Raw genomic sequence first — 6,998 nt, 5'->3', positions numbered from 1 at the left:
ACGCTGCTCCGAAGCGGGGCGGGGGGGTGGGAACACCTTCCCCCACCGCCCGGCTTCGGAACGGTGCTCCGAAGCGGGGCGAGGGGGTGGGAACACCTTCCCCCACCGCCCCGCTTCGGAACGGTGCTCTGAAGCGGGGCGGGGGGTGGGAACACCTTCCCCCACCGCCCCGCTTCGGAACGGTGCTCCGAAGTGGGGCGGGGGCGCGGGAACACCTTCTGAAGGCTGGCGGGGGGCAAAAGTCTTTGTCCCCCCTGCCTGCCTTCCCAGGGGCTTTTAAATCGTCCCGGACAGCGGAGAAGTCCTCCGCTGTCCCGGGGCGATTTTAAAATGCCGCCCGCCAGCATTTTAAGATTGCCCGGACAGCGGAGAAGTCCTCCGCTGTCCCGGGGTTTTTTAAAATGCTGGGGGTGGGAAGAAAAGCCCTTATCCCCCCCCCCAGCCTTCAGAAGAGGTCCGGGGACAGACTGTCCCCGGACCTGGTCTGAAGGCGGTTTCCCTAGGAATGCATTAATTTATTTTCAATGCATTCCTATGGGAAACCATGCATCGCAAGACGAAAAACTCGCAAAACGAAGAGACTTGCGGAACGAATTAATTTCGTCTTGCAAGGCACCACTGTATAGGGCAGAACCCAGTACCTTTGCAGGAGATGAGTCTGAGGAGCTAAGATGGATAATGGAGACGAGATATGAAGTTATAGGCCCAACAAACAAAGTTTAAACTGCCAAAACTCTGGGTCCAGTTGGCATCCTCCTGAGAGTCTCAAAAAACTCAAATGTGGATATGCTACTCTTCTAATAAAAATATGTAACTTGCCCCTTGGGTCAACCTCTTATACCCTAGGACTGGATAGTAGCCAATGTAACGCCAAATTTAGAAAAGGAATCCAGGGGGATCCTGGAAATTACAGGCTGGTTAGTTTAACATATGTCCCTGGAAAATTGGCGGAGGCTATGAAGGACTTAGGGACGCGGGTGGCGCTGTGGGTTAAACTACAGAGCCTAGGACTTGCTGATCAGGAGGTCGGCAGTTTGAATCCCTGCGATGGGGTGAGCTCCTGTTGCTCGGTCCCTGCGCCTGCCAACCTAGCAGTTCAAAAGGACATCAAAGTGCAAGTAGATAAATAGGTACAGCTTCGGCGGGAAGGTAAACGGTGTTTCCCTGTGCTGCTCTGGTTCACCAGAAGTGGCTTAGTCATGCTGGCCACATGACCCAGAAGCTGTACACCGGCTCCCTTGGCCAATAAAGTGAGATGAGCGCCGCAACCCCAGAGTCGGCCACGACTGGACCTAATGGTCAGGGGTCCCTTTACCTTTATGAAGGACCTACTTACAAACTTGAGTTATCATAGCTAGGAAATGGAAAAGGCAAGGTGGTTATCAAATAGAAGAATGGCATAAAGAAGTGTGGGATATATATGATAAATTAATGTGTGCTATCAAAGTAAGAAGGGGGAAATGGCTTTGAGGAAATATGGAAGATATTTGTGGAATTTGTATTGTGAAAACAGAAAGGGGTTAAACCATATTGAGAAGTGTTAAATTTTTGGGAAGTTGGATAATTATGATAAATAAAAATGAAATGAAATGGTGGAAAGTAATGTTAAAGATAAAATAACCAAGCATCTAAATGAGCAAGCAGTACTGCATCAAAGTCAGCATGGCTTTCACAAGGAAAATACCTGTTTCACAAACCTATAAGTATTCTTTGAGAGTGCCAACAAGCATATAAAGGTGATGTGGTTGACATAGGGTACAGTGGACGCTCAGGTTGCGAACGTGATCCATGCGGGAGGCACATTCGCAACACGCAGCGTCCACAACCCACAGCACCGCATCTGTGCATGCACAGGTTGCATGTGCAAGCGCCAAAACCTGGAAGTAATCCGTTCCAGTACTTCCAGGTTTTGGCGCGTCCGTAACCCCAAAATGCACAACCTGAAGCGTCTGTAACCTGAGGTATTATCATAGCTGTCAACTTTTCCCTTTTATTGAGAGGAGTCTTATTTGGAATAAAAAAAGGGAAACGTTGACAGCTATGGGTATGACTGTAGTTTCACAAAGCTTTTGACAAAGTACCCCACCAAAGACTCCTGAGTAAGCTTACTGGTCAAGAGATAAGAAGAGAGGTCCTCTGGTGGATCAGTAATTGGTTAAGTAGCAAGAAGCAAAGAGTAGGATAAACGGAAAGTAGTAGAAAGTGGAGTTCCCCAAGGCTCAGTCTTGTGGCTTTTTAACTTGTTCATAAACAATCTAGAGGTAGAGTGAGCAGTGAGGTGGCCGGTTTGCTGATGATACGAAATTGTTCGGGATCATTAAAACAAAAAGAGATTGTGAAGAGCTGCAAAAGGACCTCTCCAAACTGAGTGAATGGGTGGCAAAATGGCAAATGCAATTCAATGTAAACAAGTGTTAAGCGATGCATGTTAGGGCAAAAATATCATTCACATATCATCGGGTGAAAGGACCAAGAACAAGACCTTGGGGTTATAGAGGATAGCAGTGGCATAGCATGGGTTGTCAGCACCCGGGGCAAGGCAAGTAATTTGCGCCCCCTAACCCATGGATTTGCGCCCCCTAACCCTAACCCCCAGATGTTGCGCCCGGTGCGGCCGGCCCCCCCTGCACCCCCCACGCTACGCCACTGGAAGATAGCCCGATGAAGATGTCAACTCAGTGCGCAGCAGCCATGGAAACAGCAAATTCCAAACCAGGGTTCATTAGGGGACGAATTGAAAATAAATTTGCAAGTATTATACAGATGTTTTTGTAACCCAACGTTTGGAGCGATGTACAGTTCTGGCGACCTCCCCTCGGAAAGGATATTGTAGGGTCAGGAAAACTTCAGAAAAGGGCTGCCAGAATGATCAAGGGAACAGACCAACTCCTCTATGAAGACAGGTTGCATTGTTTGGGACTTTTTAGTTTAGAGAAAAGACAAGTTAAGAGGTGACACGATAGACCTTTACAAAAATTATGCATGGGGGGAATGGATAGGGAAAAGAACACTCTCCAAACACTGGAGCTTGTAGACACTGAATAAAGCTGAATGTTGGAAAATTCAGGACAGGTAGAATTAAGTACCGCATTTTTTGCTCTATAAGACTCACTTTTTCCCTTCTAAAAAGTAAGGGGAAATGTGTGTGCGTCTTATGGAGCGAATGCAGGCTGAACAGCTATCCCAGAAGCCAGAACAGCAAAAGGGATCGCTGTGCAGCAATCCCTCTTGCTGTTCTGGCTTCTGAGATTCAGAATATGTTTTTTCTTGTTTTCCTCCTCCAAAAACTAGGTGCATTTTATGGTCTGGTCGTCTTATAGAGCGAAAAATACAGTACTTTTTTACACGGTGCATAGTTAAGCTATGGCCATGAAGTGAAGGCCATTAAGTTAAATAGTTTTAAAAGAGGATTAGATACATTTATGGAGGATATGGCTAGCAATGGCTTCTATCCATATTTGCTATGCCCTGAAGGCAGCAATGCTTTTGACTACCAGTTTCTGGAAACCACAGGCAGGGAGAGGGCTCAGTTCCTGCGTGTTGGTTCCCCCCAGGTGTCTGGCTGGCCACTGTGAGAAGAGGATGCTAGATGAAGATGGCCCATTGGCCTGACCCAGCAGGCTCTTCTTATGTCCTTAAAATGGGGTGCAGAGGAAGCACTTGTGATGCCTTCAAGCTTGGAGGTAATGTAGAATATAAATGCAATAAGCATAAAATAAAATGGAAATTCACTGATGATAGCTTTCTGTATCATTGCACTGGAAAAGATTCACTACCCCTCACTCTGCCTGTTCCTAGAGGATTAGTAATGCATAACCTGATCACGGTATAAGCAGATGTGGACCATGAATAGATGATTTCATTTCCCAAGTCACTACTGGAATAGTAGAACTGATCAGTTACAATGCAGGCCCGAATGGTAGCTGACTGCTCCGAATGTGCATTGCCTAAAGGAAAAGACTTTGTGGGGAGGTTGGGGGGGGAGCACCACGTTGTTATATCAAGCTGTGACTCGGAATTGCATTACACATGCAAAATTGAAGAGCTGCCACATGGATCTCTCCAGCCTTTGATCTCTAGTAACACAGGAAGTGTAAACTAAGATCAGGTTTATGCCATCAGTCTTAACTACACATCAAAGTGATGACAACAGCATCACTTTCAAGATAAATTACATACAGTCATGGGTTCCCACTGAAGGTGGGAGTTTTTCTATTTTTTTGTTTGCAGGAGGCATGCATCAATATTTGTCACAGCCTAAACAAGACAACACAGGTATCTTCACCCAGCGAGATCAGCAATATCTGTGCAGACTGGAAGCTGGCTCTCTAGACATTTCAGGCATGTGCCAAAGACTAAACAGTGGATTTTCTGAGTTTATAGGGTCACCTCTTTTCTGTTTTCCATCTCTCTCTCTCTCTCTCTCTCTCTCTCTCTCTCTCTCTCTCTCGTGATGGCCTCTCCTCTCTCTCTCTCCCTTCTTCTACCGCTATTTGTATTATCAAATTTGAGGAAGACTTCAGGAGAACTTAGAAGTTGGATGAAGGAATTCAGGGGGCACTCTCATTATATGTACAGATGACTCCAAACTGGGAGGGGTAGCTAAGGGCACAGCAGACAGACTCGAGATTCAATATGACCTTAACAGACTAGAGAACTGAGCCCAAACTAACAAAATGAATTTCAATAAGGCCAAATGTAAGGTTCTGCACTTAGGCAGGAAGAACCTGCTGCACTAATATAAGATGGGGGATTCCTGGCTTGCCAGTAGGACATGTGGAAAGGATCTAGGGGACTTAGTAGACTACAAGCTTAACATGAATCAACAGTGTGATGCAGCAGCAAAAAAGGCTAATGCTATTCTAGGGTGCATCAACAGAAGTCTAGTGTCCAGATCAAGGGAAGTAATGGTACCACTCTATTCTGTCTTGGTCAGACCACACCTGGAACACTGTTTGCACCACAATTTAAGAAGGATATTGAATTTAGTTTATTGAATTTTTTTACTTTGGTTTATTTTTGTTTAGTTAGAAATTATAAGAAAAGAGCATGTACAAATACAAGTTTAAATCACTATTTAATAGTGTAATTATTTAAGGCTGTACATGTACCTAAGATTGTGTATGGATTTAAATTAATTTTAAAAAATGTACAAAAAAATAAAAATAAGAAGGATATTGACAAGCTGGAATGTGTGCAGAGGAGGGCAACCAAGATGATCAAGGGTCTGGAAACCAAGCCTTATTATGAGGGATGCTTTAGGGAGCTGAGCATGCTTAGGCTGGAAAAGACAGAGGACATATAATCGTCATCTTCAAATATCTCAAGGGCTGTCACGTTGAAGATGGAACAAGCTGGTTTTCTCCTGCTCCAGAGGCTAGGACTCAAACCAAAGGCTTCAAGTTACAAGATTCCAACTAAACATCAGGAAGCTAAAGCTGCTTGACAGCGGAACGGACTTCCTCAGGAGGTGCTGGACTCTCCTTCATTGGAGGTTTTTGAGCAGAGGTTGGATGGCCACCTGTCATGGATGTTTTAGTTGAGATTCCTGCATTGCAAGGGACCATCAGGGTCCCTTCCAACTCTACAATCTATGATTCTATGACTTGTGACAATTTGATTGGTCCTAATAATAGCATTGGCCTTTTATGGCCAAAAGAGATGTTGGGGGAGGAGTTGAGACATGATGGTGCTGAAGATGGTTCTGAGCTAAAATTCCCCTCCGACTTCAACATCCTGCCCATAGGTTGCATATGGAGAGAGAGAGAGAGAGAGAGAGAGAGAGAGAGAAGAGGAAGAAGAAGAAGAAGAAGAAGAAGAAGAAGAAGAAGAAGAAGAAGAAGAAGAAGAAGAAGAAGAAGAAGAAGAAGAAGAGGAAGAGGAGGAGGAGGAGGAGGAGGAGGAGGAGTTTGGATTTGATATCCCGCTTTATCACTACCCTAAGAAGTCTCAAAGCGGCTAACAATCTCCTTTCCCTTCCTCCCCCACAACAAACACTCTGTGAGGTGAGTGGGGCTGAGAGACTTCAGAGAAGTGTGACTAGCCCAAGGTCACCCAGCAGCTGCATGTGGAGGAGCAGGGAAGCGAACCCAGTTCACCAGATTACGAGTCTACCGCTCTTAACCACTACACCAGGCTGGAGGGAGGGAGAGAGAGAGAGAGAGAACTAGGAGGTGGAAATGGGAGTGAAGTGGTAGCAGTTGTGATCTTGGTTGCTACTGTCTGCCTTTATTTTATTCAGAAGACACCAAATGGAGGGCAGGACAGTTTGTCCTCACTCTGATTTGGCTTCATAATGATACATTGGTCCTGATAAAGGCATCCTTTTCCTGTTGCTTTTTAATCCCCACTCCCAGGACAAACAATTTTTTGTCTTATGTTGCCTTCATTTTTCCCAATACATCCTTAACCTTAACCCTTTAAAGTGGTGGTGGGGAACATGTCGCTTCCAGATTTTGTTGGACTCCACCTCCCATCAGCCCCAGCCAATAAGGCCAATAGTCAGGGATGATGAGAGTCCTGGTCCAAAAACATCTGGAGAGCCACACACCCCATTATTGCTTTAAAGTATAGGGCTGTGCTGGTCCCGGGGGGGCGGGGTTTACCGTGCGGCATGGTCTATGTCTGGTCCTAGGTCGAGGGTAAGGAGGCTGTCCGTCAGGGGCTAAGCGAAGGTCAAAGGCGAGGAGTCGGACGTGGTCAGGAACTCAGGAGAGCAGGTCAGGGTGCCGGCAGGAACAGGTTACCAACGACGTTGCTCCCGCAACCTGGGACTGGGCTGACTGGCCTTTATCTCCTCTGAGGCACAGGGCGGTCCCTGTCCACAGGTGACCTGCCTCTCCTGGCCTTAAGGCGAGCACTCCTCCTGTGAGAATTTAGTTCCCTCCGCCTCTCTGCCCTGAGCCTCTGCAGCTCCGGATAGGCTGGAGGGTTACTGGACCCAGAGGCAACCTCCTCTTCCCCTGACGGGGCTGAGAGTGGAGCACCTGCAGGCAATG

General features: G+C 46.6%; 1 protein-coding gene and 1 long non-coding RNA gene across 2 annotated transcripts in view; one reads left to right on the top strand and one right to left on the bottom strand.

Annotated features, from left to right (window-relative positions):
• TMC3 (transmembrane channel like 3) overlaps positions 1-2,496 on the bottom strand; it is a 243,750-nt gene extending 241,254 nt beyond the window's left edge. The window contains exon 1 of the mRNA XM_081171050.1: positions 1,316-2,496. The gene's annotated coding sequence lies outside the window, so the exon portion shown is untranslated. The remainder of the gene's footprint in view (positions 1-1,315) is intronic.
• The window catches only part of LOC308573948, a 74,264-nt gene continuing 67,893 nt past the window's right edge, over positions 628-6,998 (top strand). The window contains exon 1 of the long non-coding RNA XR_014002270.1: positions 628-977. This is a non-coding gene — a long non-coding RNA (uncharacterized lncRNA). The remainder of the gene's footprint in view (positions 978-6,998) is intronic.

The sequence above is a fragment of the Podarcis bocagei genome (assembly GCF_964188305.1).
Source record: "Podarcis bocagei genome assembly, chromosome: 14".
NCBI classification, from domain to species: domain Eukaryota; kingdom Metazoa; phylum Chordata; class Lepidosauria; order Squamata; family Lacertidae; genus Podarcis; species Podarcis bocagei.
The sequence above is the reverse complement of the archived record's forward strand: the minus strand, read 5'-3'. Positions and strand labels throughout refer to the sequence as shown.